The 19,625-nt window shown below is 42.7% G+C and overlaps 1 pseudogene across 1 annotated transcript; it reads right to left on the reverse strand.

Annotated features, from left to right (window-relative positions):
- Positions 1-4,080: 4,080 nt before the first annotated feature.
- Positions 4,081-5,743, reverse strand: LOC311054565 (E3 ubiquitin-protein ligase TRIM39-like; annotated as a pseudogene). Its single transcript, XR_014602900.1, has 2 exons — positions 5,543-5,743; positions 4,081-5,508 (listed from the first exon to the last, which is right to left on the reverse strand). The product of XR_014602900.1 is annotated as an E3 ubiquitin-protein ligase TRIM39-like (transcript).
- Positions 5,744-19,625: the final 13,882 nt, after the last annotated feature.

A 19,625-nucleotide genomic window follows, 5' to 3' on the forward strand; every position in this document is an offset into this window, starting at 1 on the left:
TTTATAAGAAAACTGTGTAGAAGTACGGGGTAAAAGTATTATATTAGTCTGATACATGTTATAGTAAAGTATCCAGACTCTTCAACCAAATTCATACATTAAACCCCAAATATCATGATTATATTATCATTAAAATTAAAATCAACTAGAAAAAGTGCTCCTCGGAGCACAACTCTCCGCTGTTGGGAATGTTGGGAATGTTCTATCTGTATAAGTGTCCTATCCCTCCTGTCTGTATAAGTGTCCTATCCGTCCTGTCTATGTAAGTGTCCTATCCGTCCTGTCTGTGTAAGTGTCCTATCCGTCCTGTCTGTGTAAGTGTCCTATCCAATTGTTACAGTATCCGCCATTTCTCAACCATTTCGTGATTGTTCCTGTCTTACCTCACTCTTACCAGACTTGTGTTGGGAATGTTGGGAATGTTCTAATTCTTATGTTCTAACTGTCCTATCCATCCTGTCTGTATAAGTGTCCGATCCGTCCTGTCTGTATAAGTGTCCTATCCGTCTGTATAAGTGTCCTATCCGTCTTGTCTGTATAAGTGTCCTATCCGTCCTGTCTATGTAAGTGTCCTATCCCTCCTGTCTGTGTAAGTGTCCTATCCCTCCTGTCTGTATAAGTGTCCTATCCGTCCTGTCTGTATACTGTAAGTGTCCTATCCGTCCTGTCTGTATACTGTAAGTGTCCTATCCGTCCTGTCTGTGTAAGTGTCATATCCCTCCTGTCTATGTAAGTGTCCTATCCGTCCTGTCAGTGTAAGTGTTCTATCCATCCTGTCTGTATAAGTGTCCTATCCGTCCTGTCTGTATAAGTGTCCTATCCGTCCTGTCTGTATAAGTGTCCTATCCGTCCTGTCTGTGTACTGTAAGTGTCCTATCCGTCTGTGTAAGTGTCATATCCCTCCTGTCTATATAAGTGTCCTATCTGTCCTATCTGCCAATTATGTATCAGCCATGCAGCCATTTCGTGATGGTTCCTGTCTTACCTCACTTTGACAGTGGCAAAGACACTGTCAAAGTGACGCCATGTATTTATACAGTATTTCACCGTATTGTCACGTGTCACGTGAGGCTTGACCAATCGGTGTGTCATATTTAGAAAGTGAAAACAAAACTCTCCTACGGAGAGTAATAACATGATTATTTTATTACTCTCCGCAACCATCACGAAATGGCTGCATGGCTGATACATAATTGGCAAATAGGACAGATAGGACACTTATATAGACAGGAGGGATATGACACTTACACAGACGGATAGGACACTTACAGTACACAGACAGGACGGATAGGACACTTATACAGACAGGAGGGATAGGACACTTATACAGACAGGACGGATAGGACACTTATACAGACAAGACGGATAGGACACTTATACAGACGGATAGGACACTTATACAGACAGGACGGATCGGACACTTATACAGACAGGATGGATAGGACAGTTAGAACATAAGAATTAGAACATTCCCAACATTCCCAACACAAGTCTGGTAAGAGTGAGGTAAGACAGGAACAATCACGAAATGGTTGAGAAATGGCGGATACTGTAACAATTGGATAGGACACCTACACAGACAGGACGGATAGGACACTTACACAGACAGGACGGATAGGACACTTATATAGACGGGAGGGATAGGACACTTATACAGACAGGACGGATAGGACACTTATACAGATAGAACATTCCCAACATTCCCAACAGCGGAGAGTTGTGCTCCGAGGAGCACTTTTTCTAGTTATTGTTAGAATTACTATTACTGATATTATTACACATAAATAAATAAACATTATAATAGACAGTGGGCACTAGATTTGATGAATATAGCTTTATAATTAGTTATTATTGACTAGACCTTAGAAAAGATCCATAACATGACATCATCATCATCTGGATATATTGATGACATCACAGATCAGACTGTTGCTTTAAGAGAGACGTGTTCATGTTGAATATCCTCGACCACATCACAATCATGTAGATTCTAGACAATATAAGATGACAATATAGTTTGTTATCATCATCATCATCATCATCATCACCACCACCACCACCACGTCTAACTGCATTCTTCAAGAGTTACACTGACTTTCCCTGGTAAAATCTTCAGACTATGAGGAGTGTTAAAGTGCGGAAAGAGTGTGTCAGTGAAAGTGTGTGTGAAGGTGTGTATGCGTGTGTTAGTATCAGGATCAGAGAATGACACCTTTCCTTTATTCCAGTCCAGCTGGACTCTGATCCTTTGGAGGTTCTGCTTCACTGGGAGAACAGTGACCGACCCTGATGAGGATTCTGCTTTGTATTTACCTTCAGAGAACCTTATTCTCCAAGATTGATCCCCTCTGTCTCCCTTCCTCTGGTAAGACCATGCTAACACACCTACTGTCCACTCTGGATTGTCTCCAACCTCAAAATCCCAGCTGTGAGTCCCTGAGTTAAAGCCCTCAGAACCCAGAACACGGGTGTACCAGTCAACACAACACAAGAGGGTTAAAAAACAGATCAAAACATAAATAGTGTAAAAAGGTGTTGCAGGAAATAATAATTTGTTAGTGCACATTGACCCATATATATCTACTAGTTATAATAACTACCATTATATAACTGGACTACTAGTAATATAATGACTAGGAGTCCATTTCATATACGTATAAGTCTAGCAGCTGATCACGGTTATTGAATTGCTTTTCTCATAACCCAGTTGACATGGTTAGATCAATCTCAAACAGAACACTCTATCCTTCCTTCTTATCCCAAAACACCTCTTTATCATCTCTCCCTCTCCCCCCTCCCTCCATCCATCCCTCCTCCAGGTCAAACTTCTTCAGTCTTTGGGGCTGAAGTCAACGTTGATCACAGATGGCTCTTCGCCTATCAACCTGTTCAAAACCACCAATGGCCTCCTGGGGGCGCTGCCCACCCAGGGACAATGAGGAATGAATGAGTCAACTCATCTTCCTCTTCACTTCTCTTCAGGAGATTGTGTGACTGCCTGTGTTTAGATTCTATTGCACCTTATATCCATTTTCTTCCTGATTGCATGGAAAGGATGCAAGAAGGTGGTTTAATTTTCTAACCAGTCTGTTCCAGCCTAGTTCACTTTGGGGGCTTTTTGACTCTTCTCTTTGCTTCTCTTATTTCTGTTTAATGTTTGAGATGGTTCTATACTGTATACAGCACTTATATTTTCTACAGGAGTCAATTGCTTCTTCTTCTAGGTACTGTAGGTAGGTTAAACTCTACATGTATAATGTTTCAAAATGCAATGTTTGAATACAATTGTATTCTGCTACACCGTGACGTTTTTGTTTTGTTTCAAGTGATAAAAGAAAATTGCATTTAATTTTAGACTTTTTGTTCCTTTCTATACAATAATACTGGTCAAAGAGCATGACCAATGAGGCAATTAGCTTATTTAGTGTGATGATTAAATGGTGGAATCAGTTTGATTCCAGTATAGGAGTAATGTTGTTGCTCTCTACACACTAAATAAAACAATAATTAACAAAAAAACAAACATAATGTATGAAATTATTAAAATTAAAAGTAAAAGTATTTTGAGATTAATAAAAAATGGTGATTCTGTTTTATAAGAAAACTGTGTAGAAGTACGGGGTAAAAGTATTATATTAGTCTGATACATGTTATAGTAAAGTATCCAGACTCTTCAACCAAATTCATACATTAAACCCCAAATATCATGATTATATTATCATTAAAATTAAAATCAATAAAATAATCATGTTATTATTGTTAGAATTACTATTACTGATATTATTACACATAATAATAACATTATAATAGACAGTGGGTACTAGATTTGATGAATATAGCTTTATAATTAGTTATTATTGACTAGACCTTAGAAAAGATCCATAACATGACATCATCATCATCATCTGGATGTATTGATGACATCACAGATCAGACTGTTGCTTTAAGAGAGACGTGTTCATGTTGAATATCCTCGACCACATCACAATCATGTAGATTTTAGACAATATAAGATGACAATATAGTTTGTTATCATCATCATCATCATCATCATCATCACCACCACCACCACCACCACGTCTAACTGCATTCTTCAAGAGTTACACTGACTTTCCCTGGTAGAATCTTCAGACTATGAGGAGTGTTAAAGTGCGGAAAGAGTGTGTCAGTGAAAGTGTGTGTGAAGGTGTGTATGCGTGTGTTAGTATCAGGATCAGAGAATGACACCTTTCCTTTATTCCAGTCCAGCTGGACTCTGATCCTTTGGAGGTTCTGCTTCACTGGGAGAACAGTGACCGACCCTGATGAGGATTCTGCTTTGTATTTACCTTCAGAGAACCTTATTCTGCAAGATTGATCCCCTCTGTCTCCTTTCCTCTGGTAAGACCATGCTAACACACCTACTGTCCACTCTGGATTGTCTCCAACCTCAACATCCCAGCTGTGAGTCCCTGAGTTAAAGCCCTCAGAACCCAGAACACGGGTGTACCAGTCAAACCTCTCTGGGTTGTCAGGAAGCTGCTGTCTCTCTCCACGTCACACACTGGTCAGATCATCAGACAGAATATTTTTTGGATGGGCAGTGTTGGGGTCCAGAATGACAGGAGTGTAGGAGACAATGTCCTTCATCTTGTTCCAGACTCTGAAGGTGAGGTTCTTCAGGTGTTTGGCCTCGTCTATCAGTGCTCCTGAGACCGGCTGTGGGTCCTGCAGTGTGAACTGGACTCTTTCCATTGTGGTCTTGTAGTTCTGCAGGAATGAGATGTGTTCAGCTCTCAGCTCCTTCTCTATGGCTCTGATTGTGTCTGAAAGGGTTGTTATATCTCTGTTCAGACCCTCAATCTTCTCCTTCATCATATGACTATTCTGCTCCTCCTCCTCCCTCAGTGCTTTGATCCTGGTATTTTCTTCCTTTTGTAGAAACTGATGAAGCTTCTTAAACTGTTCCTTCATCTGCATCTCTGTGTTCATGGTCTGGACCTTAATGTGTTCTGCTGTTTGATCATAGTTTGTTTTACATTTATTAAAGACCTTCAGTTTCTCCTGTAAAGGCTTCAGTAATTTCTGGAATTTCCTCTTGTGATCCAGTGCAGCTTCATCAATGGGTCTGAAACTGTGGTTGAAGTGTTTTTCAGAATCTCGACACACAAGACACACTGCCTGTTGACATGCCAGACAGAAGAGTTTGAGTTTCTCATTATGCCGACTGCAAAGACCCTCAGACCCTGTTGAAGCTCTCTGATGTCTCTGTTGTATGAAGGCCTCACACACGTTCTTCAGAGCCAGGTTCTGGGTGGATCCACTGAATGCCTTGCCTTACAAACTGGACATTCCTTTATGACCTTCTCTCTCCACCATTCATGCAGACAGTATTTACAGAAGCTGTGGCTACATGACAGGACAACAGGATCTTTAAAGATGTCACAACACACAGGACAGGATAAATCCTCTTCTGGGTGAGACAAATTGGAAGCCATTTTGTCTCTGAGTGAAACTACAAACACTCTGCTCAAGGAAATCAGCCAGTCAGTGGTGGTAACACTCCCTCTTCTAGAATGTTCCCTGAAGTTTACTTTCACTTTGAATCCTGGTTCTTGTTAAAGTCCATTCAGCGGACAGAGTCAGCAGCAGGTTCCCGTGGTCTGGGTCAGTATTCCCTCCTCTAGCTGTGGAAAGACAGTCTGTCCTCCCTCACTGGAAGTTGTGAGTTTGATTTGAATGTGAATCTAATCGTCAGTCTCTCCGTGTGTTTTCCCAGCGAGGAGTGGAAGATTCCGTTTCCTGTTTCCTGTCAGCTGAGTCTGGCAAAGGGTGGAGCTGTGACACACACACACACACACACACACACACACACACACACACACACACACACACACACACACACACACACACACACACACACACACACACACACACACACACACACACACACACAGCGTGCGTGTGTGCGTGTCGGAGGCAGAGCTGCAGCGTCTTGCCAAGGCTCGGGAGCAAGAGCTGAACTACAAGAAGGAGGTAAACATTCTGGTAACCTCGCGTGACCAGGCTTTCCACCGTGGAGGAGAGCCAAAACAATCTGGAGAACGGAAACTGGCCCAGATTGAGGGTCACCCAGGGACAATGTGGAATTAATGAGTCACCTTCCTCTTCACTTCCCTTCAGGAGATTGTGTGTTAGATTCTATTGCACTTAATATCCATTTTTTTCCTGATTTCATGGAAAGGATGCAAGAAGGTGGTTTAATTTTCTAACCAGTCTGTTCCAGCCTTGTTCACTTTAACCATGTGATTCATGTGGGCTTTTTGACTCTTCTCTTTGCCTCTCTATTTTCTGTTTAATGTTTGAGATGGTTCTATATGCAGTAGCCTACTTATGTTTTCTACAGCAGTCAATTGCTTCTTGTTCAAGGTACTGTAGGTAGGTTCAACTCTACTGTATATTGTTTGAAATTGCAATGCTTGAATAAAATTGTATTTTGCTACACCTTGACGTTTTTGTTTTGATTTAATTAATACAAGAAAACGGCATTTTGTGTGACAATTAATGGCCTTACTGGAAAAGGATTATTATCAGGTTGTCTACAACAATGGTTCCCAAACTGGGGGTTCGGACCCCCAGGGGGTCCCCAGATGATTAGCTTTATGTGCAACATTGTTTTCTCACTTGACAGTAAACAAACCGACATACAGTGTAAGTGTTTACAGGGTATCTGCACATTTCTAATGTGACAATTCAAGGTATTTTGAAGACCTTTTTAATACCTCTAAAATGAAAAGAATATATAATAATTAATAATAAGAGTCTTTAAAAATTATTATAATTATTATTAATTATTATATTACTACGTCAAAAGTAACCACCAAACTACACTATAAAAATGGTCAAACATTGTGCAAATAGCCGATCACAACGCAATGCATTATTGTTTGGGGGGGGTCCCCAGTTAAAATATGATTATTTGGGGGGGGTCACGGCCTGAAAAGTTTGGAAACCCTTGGTCTACAACACATGGTCGCTATATGAAATATATGGCATCAAATTAAGATACAGGTCAGGTCTACTGATGTCAACACTACCGCATTAGCAAGGTTTCTGTACTTTTGAAACCAGGTGCATATTTGACCCAATAAACAAATTAAGTACATTTCAGCATTTCTAAATGGGGTTTAATTTGCCACGACACACACTGGCTGTTGACATTCCAGACAGAACAGTTTGAGTTTCTCAGCATGCAGACTTGGCTTCTTGAGTGTTCACACAATACATTAGAACTTGTCACAGCGCTATCCATGGTGCTGAAATCTGATAGCGTTCTCTTTAAAGGAATACTTCACCCAAGAAATGACTTAACTTCTATCGTTTAGTTACCCGGTGATGTCTTTGACTCACAGAGAATCTTCGTTGGTAAAACATTCTTTAATGGTGAATGAAGAATCCAAACCTGATGAATGGAATTAATCAGAGACCCCCAACTTAACAACAGCAAAAATCCGTTCATAAACTCCATAACACTGCTCATGTTAACACTTTGGGTTCAAACCGTGACGAGCAAAGAGCTGCGTTTTATTTCTTCTTTATATGGTTATATTTTCAAATGGCACTGAACGGATTACGGCAGAAAACCCTTTGAAGCCCTACATGAGCTGTGTTTTGAAGTTTATGAATGATTTTTTTTAACATCGTTTTGCTGCTGTTGTTGTTGTTGTTAAATTGGGTCTCTGGTTAATTCCATTCCTCAAGTTTTTTCTTCATTTTTGGATTCTTCATTCACCATTAAGGAATGTTTTACGAAAGGAAATTCTCGGTGAATCAAAGACATCAGTGAGTAAACAATAGAAATAGTCATTTCTTAGTGAAGTATTCCTTTAACTTGTCACAGCGCTATCCATGGTGCTGAAATCGGACAGCTTTCTCTTTAATATGTCACAGCGCTATCCATGGTGCTGAAATTGGATAGCTTTTTAACCTCTCTACTTTTTCATACTAATAACTAACAACACAAATAGCCAAATAATGTGTGTGTGTGTGTGTGTGTGTGTGTGTGTGTGTGTGTGTGTGTGTGTGTGTGTGGAAAGATAGCCACCTTTTAATGCTGTGGGTTGTAATGACAGCTTTCCTCCACTGTATGGAGCCACAGCTATTCAAGCGTCCTGGAATAGATCACACCATAGCGAAGCGATGGGGAGGAGTGAGTCTTACAGTCATATAAAAAAGAGGTGGGTGCGTGTCATATCATATGATTGCACTTGTAATGCAGCGAGACTCGAGAATGGCAATGAATTAAAGACAATGCATTATTCGTTGCTGCCTTTGAGGATGTGTGTCTGTGTATCATAGGCGGCACAATATATTGGACCAACATAATCAATCAGAATGAACGCAGTAACTGCGTTCATTCTGATTGATTATGTTGGTCCTATATTGGATCCACTGGTCTTCAATGCGTAAAATGCATAGGACGTGTCGCATGCCGAGAAGGACAAGCGACACCGTCGTGGTGTGCAGTGTAGGCTACTGGGGTCTGGGAACGCCAATATAAGCCGGCGGTGGTGGTGGTGGGAGTCTTGCTGGCGCATTGCCGATTTGTGCGTCGTCAGCAGAAAGAGCTAGAGAGAGAGAGAGAGAGAGAGAGAGAGAGAGAGAGAGAGAGAGAGAGAGAGAGAGAGAGAGAGAGAGAGTCCGCCTGAAGCAGGCAAGGTGGGGAGAGAGAAAAAGAGGGAGAAAGAAAAAGAAAGAGAAGCTTCCTACTAAGGTACTCCCTTCTCCTCCTCCTCCTCCTCCACCACCACCCCCACCTCTCCCTCCATCATAGCATAGAGGGAGAGAGAGACACAGAGAGAGAGAGAGAGAGAGAGAGAGAGAGAGAGAGAGAGAGAGAGAGAGAGAGAGAGAGAGAGAGAAGAGAGAGAGAGAGAGAGAGAGAGAGAGAGAGAGAGAGAGAGAGAGAGAGAGAGAGAGAGAGAGAGAGAGAGAGAGAGAGAGAGAGAGAGGTGGTAGGAGTGCATTCGGAACATCACAGCGTTGTCTTCGCGCCATCGGACCACATAAGACTAAAACAGGCAAAGTGAAGCAGCCCAAATTGACTGTATAGTATTTGCGCCAAACCCGTGTATTAGCATGTCCTTTAACATTACCGGTGCTGATACTCTCTCTCTGTAGAAAGTGCTGGATTTTTCTTTCTGCTTAAAAAACAACTACAACATGCATATGATCGCGCTACATCCCATATTCTAAGACCCAGGTAAGTGTTCGGTTATTATGTGTGGGGCGTAATTTTCGTTGAAACCCCTAGACGTTTCCATTATTCCGTTGTTGGGTTCTCTGTGGCCGGACAGCATGTGGGCTGATGACCGAGTGGGTGTGTCTGTCACCCTGTGTGTGTGGGATCACTTGTGTGACTGATGGGAGTTCATATGGATTTCCCCCCTTGATATTATAGTGGTGGTGCTGCGGTTGTAGGCTACTGTGTGTGTGTGTGTGTGTGTGTGTGTGTGTGTGTGTGTGTGTGTGTGTGCGTGCGTGCGTGCGTGCGTGCGTGTGTGTGCGCGCGCGCGCGTGCGTGTCCATTTGGGTGTTTGAATTATGTATAAAATGTTGGTGGGAGACATGCTCCCATGTAACATTCATGGAGTTATAACCTATATTCTGTCTGGGCTGGGCTGCTTGCTCCAGTGCCTGCATTTGAAACCCAATGCAGCCCTCTCCTCTGCTGTTTATTCATTATCAGATGCAGGTTTATATATAGAGCTCTCCTTTTTTTTGTATCACTGACTTCAAACCTCACCCAAGGAAAATAGACAAACACACACTAACCTTACCCTATCTGTCCTGTACCTCTCCTGTGTTTAATGCCACTGCTGCTGCTGCTACTATGACTGGATTTCCCAACGGAGCTCAGTAAAGGTTTATCTATCAGAATGTGCCGGTTAAAAGCCAGTCTAAGGAGGATTTATCACTTGGCCATGATGCTGGTAATGTAACCTATACCTGATTGGGTTGGACTTGTATGTTGCACAAGTACTGTGGTCAGAATAATAAAATAGAGTAGCCTAATGATGAGTTGCCTGATCAAATTAAATTGCTTAAAATATTACAGGCAACACCTTCAGATGATTGAATCAGATTGCTTGTAATTATACAACTTCTCTTCCCTGTAGGCCTACTTATTGTTTTATTAGCGTGAGAACTGCTTGCTAACATGATCTTGACTTGATGACATGTGCAGAAGTCGCCTCCTCAGAAAATGACATAGTGCACAGACCACCTCTGATGAAACATGATTACATTTGCGTTTAGAATCCCTTATAGTGTCAAAGATACGTATAATTGTCTCAATAGCATTCCTCTAAAGTAAATCTGCACACGCACGCACGCACGCGCACGCACCCCCACCCCCACACCCCCCCCCCCCCCACACACACACCCCCCCCCCCCCCCCACACACACACACACACACACACACACACACACCCCCCCCCACCACCACACACTTTCTCTCTCTCTAGTAGAGATACTGAATGAATAATACGATTCATCCCCCCCCCCCCCAAGCTTTGCGTCTTGCAGGGCTAGAGACCTCTAGCATCTTGTGCCAGGGTAATAGAGGACAGTGGTTTTGCCTGGGGTCCTTGATGGGGTTTCAGGGGGTTCCCAGCTAAACCACTTTAGCAATAAATACTGTATCAGATTTGAAAATAGCCGATCTACAGGCCCACAACACGTCGCAAAGCATTTTATCAACACAAATATTGTGTGGCGGTCCCTGGCACACAATCTTTTCAGGCACATATTCATTTGGGGGATCCTTGACATGAAAAAGTTTGAGAAACACTACTATGAGGAACGGTGGTGTGGGAGGGAATGGGGTTGTTACTGTAAATTCATATACGTAGTTGTTGGGACAAGTCCTTGAACAGATCCATTGTCCTTTTTGCCTTTGCCAGACATAAATTGATGTAACCGCTGGTGGGTTGCTGATGCAAAGGCGTAGTCATCATAGGACAACAACTTTTAAAAAGGAACACGCTTATATTTGCAACACAGCAGCACACCACGCACCAAACCAACTCAACTCCAAGGGCACAGAAAGGAGGGCGCTGCGCATACCTCTGTCTCTCATGGTCCAAAGATGGGTCGAACGACGCATCCGTGCCCCTGAAAGTTCTCCCCCAGTCATATACTCACTGGCCCGTTTCTGCTGCTATTGTCAAAGGGGGCGTGTATGTGCCGGGTAGGACCCTACTGGCTGGTGCAGCGGTCACACCTGTGTCAGAAAAGTCACACATCCCTTGAGGCCACCGTTTCTCAACGTCAGGTGGGGGGGACCACCAGGGGTCCAAATGGACCATTTTGGGTCTGTACTCTGAGAGTGAACAATGGTTCCATTTGTACTCTCTCAATTTGTACTCTCTCAGAGAACAGTAAGGATTTTACTTTCCTGTTCCGTCCCTAGAGATTAAACAAGAATTAATTGGATATAAACATATCCAATTTGACCATGCATGTGTTGTGCATGACACAGATGACACGTGTTAAAGACATGCAACATGACCTGTGATCCACAAGGCCCACCGCCTCCATCTAGTGGCGCTACAGAAATATAGCACCATCTAGCCATTTTCTTTACAGCCGCGCCCCCTTTCCTCAGCCACGCCCCTTTCCTTGGTCGGGGTATATATATAAACAAGGAAGTGCAGGCCCATTTTTTGAGGGCTGTCTGTGGGACCGCGTGTGCACACACAGTCAAAAGTGGGAGTCATTGAAATGAAAAAGGTAGAGAATCACCGCCTTCGGGCAGTTCGGACGGCAGAGCCCGTCCTGAAGTCGCCGCAGGGTCTTGGTCAATGTTGATCCATGGACTATCCGGAGCACCTTGGGCTGGAGGCAGCGAGGCACTAGGAGCTGTCAGATCTCTTCAGGTGCCTATACACAGCAGGCCGTCGATAACAGCGGGGCCGTCCCGCTGAGAATAATAATACGCGAACGTGACAAATCGACAGGCAACATGCCATTTTCAATTGAAGCCAGTGACCATGAAGCTTCAAAGTGACACCCGACAGACATGCTACAAATCAAAGCTGAGCTGAAACTTTTTTCAGGCCTCCGATGGCGCTGTGAAGCATCAAACAATCACGTTTTTATTTCACCATTTCCATTCTCCTTCTCTCTCCACACAATTCCTGCTTCTTTTCGTAGATGGAAGAGCCATTAATGCCATTAACCGGTTCCCTGTGCCATTTAAGCCTTTTCATTTACGTTAGAGTGGTTTGAGCAACACCTCAACGGCGACTTGGCAGCAATGTAGCTGGTCTTGCTTGGCCGCGTTTTGCAGCTTTGTCACCACTAATGTGAACGCAGCATAACTGTCTTTATCCAAGGTTTCTACTGCAGACCTTTTGGAGTGTTGACTGGCTTCAAGTCAAGTCAAGTCATCTTTGTTTGAACAGCACATTTAAAAACAACAGAAGTTGACCCAAAGTGCTTTCCAATCAAGAACGAAAAACAACACCATCTAGACCACACTTTGGAGACCACCAAAGCCTAATCTAAAAACTTAAAGGTGTAGTGAAATGAAAAATACGTTTTTCACACGTTTAGAGCATATCCGTGGTCATCATATGGGCATACCTAACAATAGATGCAAAAAAAAAAGAAAAAAACCCATTTTTGTGTATTTTTATATCTAAAGTCCCTAAAAAGCCAATCTTAATTACTTCCTGTAAACGAAAACGTGCTGCGTGATGACATAACGCAGCCTTCATGAATATAAATGAATCTTGATTACATGCACCTGTTTGATTCCCATAGCTGCACGTTCTTCAAACACAGCTGATTTTAATTACAGAGCTACTCCGTTTTGAATCTCATTGAAGATGACATCCAGACGGTGTATTACTCATTTTAAACTTAATCTGCACACTAAAATGTGTATCTGAAAACATTATAGGTTAGAAATAAGCCAGGTAGTAGCAAACGTGCTTCACTGGCCGTCTCTCTCTCACTTTTAAACAAACACTAGCCGTGTTGCGCACGGCTGAAGTGATTGAGATTCCAAGTCCCATAGCCTGAAGGGATGGGACCTTCTGATTGGTTTAGAGTCGGTTGAGACTACGTTTCAGACTGAACCTTCAAAATAAAATGACCGAAAATGTCACTGCACTGCATCTTTAAAGTAAAAAACATAAATAGCAATACAATTCTAAACTCAGAGATCATAGTAGCAAAGCAAACAACTATTTAAAACAATAGCTTTGACCCAACCCTGGACCTGCCACCCGGTTAAGGCCCACATTGCTCGACGCAGGCTGGGTGGGTCACAACATTCTCGCACTGAACAACTGCTACCATAGCTGCGGGTACTGAAGGCTGGGTGGTTGTGGAGGACGATGTATTTGTGAGTATAAGGCAGGGTTCCTTGGTGCAGTGGTTCTCAACATGGGGTCTGGGGCCCCCAGGGGTCCTTGAGTGGGTGCTGGGTCTACAGTTAAATGATTGATATAGGAACCAAAAGGACCCTTACAGGTCAGTAACCGAGAGCATACAAATGGAACAAATCGGACCGTTACAGATCCATTTGGTTGCATTTGTACACTCTCAGATTTAAATGAACACTGAGGATTTGACAGTGAAGGTTGGGGTCCCAGACATATAAAATGGGGGTCTGTGGGGCAGGACCAGGTAGAGGGAAGATCCTGTGTCGATAAAGGCTAAGATCGCAGTCCAGATATAGCTAATCCGAGTCGGTGTTCCCTGAGAGGGAGAACGGCAAGGGCTGCGTACTCAGGGGGGTCAGGGCTGGGCATGTCCCAGTTCTCCGCACTGGTAGTAGCATACTGACTCCTCTGCCTCGTTGGCTTCTCTCGTGACTGGTGGGGGAAGACTGGCAACTAGTGCTGCCACAATCGATTATTTTCTTAGCGTTGAGTAGTCTTTCGATTCATTAAATAATTAAAAATCAGGTTTTAATTTTATTTGTTATATTAATGAATCGACGTGAAAAAGTCAGATTGCCCACTTAAGCCCTAGTTTATACTTTGTCATACAGTGTTGCGCAAACATAGCTAAAATAACGTCACATCGCGAAAACCGCATCGCATCGTGGCATGTTGTGAGCTTGTAGAGCTGCTATTGTCGCTGTTATTGAACATCGAATCATTTTTGGAGTCTATTAAATTGATTAGTTCAATTGATTATTGCTCCCCTGTTGGGGACGCCTGCTGTGTTGTTTCTTCGCCGATCGTTTCATCTTCCACCCATCATGCTTGTCTGACTCCGACATGGGCCCTCGGAACCTGGTTGGCAGTACTGTACGTAGTATGGGCATGGCCCATTTTTGCTTCTCACAGGGCATCGGTGTTGGCGAGTGTCCACGCACTGACTGGACAGACACACATGCTCCCAAAGGTCTAAAGTCTGTCTAATTTCAGGAAAAGGAAAAAAAAAAAGTTTTACATATAGTATTGCGACCCCAGCCAATGAATATCCCATTTAGACCTGAGGGCGATTCTAAAAATGCCTTCTAAATCCTAACAGTTTTCTGTGTTATGTTGCTGTATATACAGCTAAAATGACAAAGATGCTTTCCTAGATTGAATGGGATATATCAACTAATCACAAATTTGATTTCTTTGGACATTTGTGCTTGCGTTGTTGAAACTAGAGAGAGACAGAATAGTTCCCCTAGAGACAGGCGGCCATGTACAGAGAGTTGGACAACCTTCAACAGTTCCCCCACTCAGAATAAAAACAGGAATGATATGATTACATTGGTAAACACACTCCACTGTGGAAGTGCTACAACTTATTGAAGAAAACGGTTTGACGGTAACAAAATCAATTTGTCGCTTTATGGACTCAAGCTATGGTCAGCCCTTTTTTTAATAAAGTGTGAAATTGTTTAACTTAACATTCTGCAGGCAAAGACATCCAAAAGTAATTAGATTGCACCTCCCCCAATGGAATCAGAAAGGATGTCTTTTTGTTTTGTGTGAATTGTGAACTGGTGGAAGCTGCTATGACTTAACTACAGCGGTAGCTCTTTCCATGAATATCTATCAGTGTCAGTGACGGGGATCAATCTTGTTGCTTGTTGAAGCTGACTTTATCACACCATGGGGACAGTAAAAGACTCAAATCTGTCTGCAGCCAAAGGACCATTATGAATTATGGAGAGTCATATGTGACTGAAGCATTTGAGGGATTGCTCAGATGGGAGACGGATGTTTGCGCGACATCCTCGATTCAAACCCGGGTCTCCCTTGTGGGAAACCAGCCCTCCCCTGCCCCACTGGGAAGCCAAATGTGGTATAGGACTGGGCATATATATATATCTCTGCTGTCCAGCAGAAACCAGCTAACTCCAAAATGTTCATTTTTCAGAAAATGAAAAAAAGTGGAGTTAGGAGGTTTTGTTCATCATTGATAAGAACAGCTGAATGGACCTCCAAGCTCACAATGAGGTTGGAGGTCAAAAGGGGCTGGAGGTTTAGCAGAGAGTTTGAGGATCCAATGGAGTTAGCTGGTTTTGTCAGAAGCGCTTTTTAATGCTTTTCACTGGTTCAATATCTTTTTTACCAACACACAGACGTAAAGGGTGCTCAATGGCCCTGATTTATGGAAAAAAATACAAAAGCGCCTAAATGGAGTTAGCTGGTTTCTGCCGGACAGCAACGTCATATTGATATCGTGATGTGAGACTCGATCAGTGGTTCTCTAACTTTTTCATGCCACGGCCAAAATGATTTATATTTGGCTGCGGAACCCCCATCTGAAAATGTCTTGCTATTGCTATTTTTGAATAGCCAAATATAAAGGGGTTAAAATGATTGTCGTAATATCGTGATATAGCACAAAAGCTTGTGGATCTGCTATTGTCAGCCACTTGTTCCCCACAGAATAGAGATGCTATAGGGTTCAAATAAGCCCTATTTTATGGTTTCAATATTTTTCAAAGATAGAACAAATTGCTGATCTACAAGCTCACAATGCGTCACATCATGATGTGTTTTAAGCTTATAGATCTGCTATTTTTGCTATTTTGGAAAATAAATAAATTGGGGGTTGATATTTGTTGATATTTTGTCCATATTGCTAAGCCCTATACAATGCAGATCATGTCATCAATGCAACGCCAAGATTCAAACTCGGGTTCTGCCGTATGGGAAACCAAACAACTACCACTCACGGATATTAGGATAAGCTTCAGGTAGCGCTACCCCATTACATTCAAACCTCTTTGACTTCGGGCGGGTCTAGGTCGGTACACCTGTGTGTGTCACTGGTTCCAGCGGCCCAAGTTGGAGATCCTGGGAAAAGTTTGTCTCGGAAAGTTTCCTCCCTCGATGACGCAGTGCCCTTGAGCAAACTGTCTGGACATAGGACATGTATATAGTTACTGTGTCCTTCCCAGGTGCGACTGTGTTCGTCCTTATGAATGTGACGCAGGACACCGTGACATACTGACTGCTCAACAAAATACACATTCATCTTTCATACTTTGTTGACTGGTGTCCCCCAGGAGTCTATCCTTGCTTGGCCCCCTCCATTTGTCCCTCTACGCCAATTCTCTTTGCTGAAGATAGGTGATCTACCAACTCGACGTGTTATGAGCCTGTAGATCGGCGACTTTCATCAAATTTTCGCCTATTTTTTGCTGAATGTTAACTATTATGATATGCCCAGAATCATATAACTCTGATTCCTGCATTTAGTTACACTTAATCTTCCCTAAAAGAACAGAGACCTTGGTGTGGACGTTTCAGCATAGAAGGAAAGATGGGAGAGGAAATCAATAGGACAGGTACTACTGTATCAATCTGTGATCTTTGGTTAATTATGTTGACTGATCAATCAGCTACTGGGGACTCAATGCATGGAGTAAAATGCAAGGATGGTTTAAGACCCCCAGGGCCCTGATAGGCCCCTGGGCCAATTATTTTTAGGGCCCCCCCCCACCCGAACCCAGGGTGCCCAGAATGAGCAGGCGGGTGGGTACGCAAACACACTTTAACCATTCTATCGTACCGGATTTACAGTCTATAACATATAGTATTTACATTATATTTATTTGCATGTAAAACATGTTTTTTTTTCTTCTTAAAATTACTTCTCAGCTTTATTAGTCAGACTGCTACAGTATAGGAGGGAACTGTAGGCTGGGGATGCCCACACAATTTGAGGGTCAACCTAAATTTAATATATATCTCTGCTGTCCAGCCAGAAACCGCTAACTCCAAAACGCTCATTGTTCAGGAAACGAAAAAACAAGATATACGTTTTTCAGAAAATGAAGAAAACCTTATATTTTTTAAAACAAAGCAATACTACCTCGTCAAAGTTGGTATAGTGACTGTATATATTGTGAGATACTTGCATGTGTCATTATATTATCAACACTTTACCCAAATCGCGGGTAAATCAACACTTTACCCAGCGCGAGTGGAGTTAGAAGTTTCAGACGAGCAGAAATCAAGCTGAAATGGAGTTAGGTGTCCAAACAACAACAGTAGCTCCACTCGCTGCTGAGAGAGGTTTCAAAAGGGTACAGATTCCCAAAAGCTAACAATGGATCTCCAAGCTCACAATGCATCACAACAACGTGTGAATTCATGCCCTGATGCTTCATGACACTTATTATATAGGCCTACAACAATAAACAGGACTTTAAATATTACAATAACTTCTGCTAAGAGGTAGTAGAACACTAGCGCGACAGAAATGCTATGAACGTCTTTCTTCTTATCACAATGCTCTCCTCATTAAACACTTCATAGATTTTAGAAATATAATTACTTGTTTTCATAACATTAGCGTCAGTGCTGTTTGATAAACAGGTACACTGCATAGTTTTAACAGACTACGGGGAGTCTGTTTACGTGTTGTTCCTCCTCGTTCACTGCGCACCGCGCACTGCTAATGCTGTGCTGTAGCACTGTGTAGAGGAGATGGGGGAGTTGTTTGTTTTTGACGGACAGTTTGAGGATCCAATGGAGTTGGGAGTTTTCGTCTGAGGCGCTTTTTAATACTTTTCATTGGTTCAAATGTTTAGATTTTTTACACAGATGTGAAGGGTGTTCAATAGCGTCGATTTATGAAAAAAAAGAAAAAACTGAAAATGGTCCCGGCTGGACACCGACGATATGTAATATCCTTGAACAGTCCTTTTTGCCTTTGTCTTTGTATTTTTAAAACATTTTGTTCGGTGTGAGGTCATACCGACCCCAGACATAAATGTATGTCTGGTTATATATGGCCCTCAGGGACCCCATGAAGTCAAGGCCCCATTGTTACGGTCCATAATCCATCCATGGTAATATTACAGAGCAGAGGTTTATTCCTAGAACATCGTCCGACTCTTGCGCTCACTCACACCTGGGCCAAAATAATATTGGCCGACACTTTTCATGGCTTGTTTTAGCCGTTTTCTTTGTTCACTCTCTAATCTTACCTCAAGCGTCCTTTGGACCTCGAAGTATAATTGTTGACATCGGTTGATACCATGTCACTCAGAGAGGCGGTACAAAAGGATTGCAGGTTAATTGCTTTGGGAGTCACTCGAGTCATAACAGTCACCCCGCCCTTTCTGTCTTATTTCACATCTTAGCTAAAGACTTCAGTTGATTCTTCCACACACGCTTTAATTACTACGTTACACAAACTCCTGTCGGCCTTTACCTTCTGTTTGTTGTCTTCTTAACAGAGAAATTACGGCATAGGGAACATAATGACTGCCTGTCCTCGGGCAGTCATTATGTTACAAGTCATTAATTGTGTCTTGGCAGCAGCCTTGTGACGTTCAGTTCTGTAGTTGCAACAACAGTGCTTTCTTCCCAGTGTATCCTCCTCTTGCCTCATTCACACTTTGATATACGCTGGTGTCCTGCTGAAAATAGCCATTCTACAAGCTCCTGACTCCTGGCATTTGGTTATTTTTGGAACGCGACACCGTCCTATACGATGAAGTTTAAGGCAGGCGTTAAGAAGCAAATCCTCTCCTGGGCTCTCGGACACGTGGCAACATCATACACACGATCAATGCATCTATAGGTGACAATGCACATCATCATTTTAAAGCAGAGTGGGCTTTCCCTGAGTCAGGACTGGAGTCATCTATGAGCCAGGAGTCATCTCTGACTATCTCTGAGTTAGGAGTCATTATCTATACTCACCTTTTTAGATACGTTGTTTTCTTTCTTTTCTTCCACAAGGCGTTCATGCTTGCGCACATCCAGGCCTTGCAGAGCCCTTTCCGTGCACCTCTGCATAGGAATGTAATGTGATGGCGTGTCAGTGTGATCATGCCAAATGCTAGCTGACAATGGTCAATAGTATTATTGATGCTTGCACGTTGGAAGTGGAACGCCTGGATATAACACAGCCGTTATTAGTCTCATTAGCTGCTGCTGTATTGCGCACAGCGGTGGTTCTCAAACTTGTTGGCTTCAGTGCCCCAGCCTTTGCCTGATTTCTGAATCCAAGTACTGCCTTTAACCAATTACATTTTGATCAGAAATGAGGAAGACCCCATTTGAGAAAACCATAGCTTGTATATCATTTAATGACAAGTCCTCTTTTGAAGAATATAAAATTATAAATGAATGGAGTGAAAGAGTTGCAATTAGTGTGTC

Source organism: Gymnoscopelus microlampas (genome assembly GCF_963454915.1).
Source record: "Gymnoscopelus microlampas genome assembly, chromosome: 11".
Taxonomy (NCBI): domain Eukaryota; kingdom Metazoa; phylum Chordata; class Actinopteri; order Myctophiformes; family Myctophidae; genus Gymnoscopelus; species Gymnoscopelus microlampas.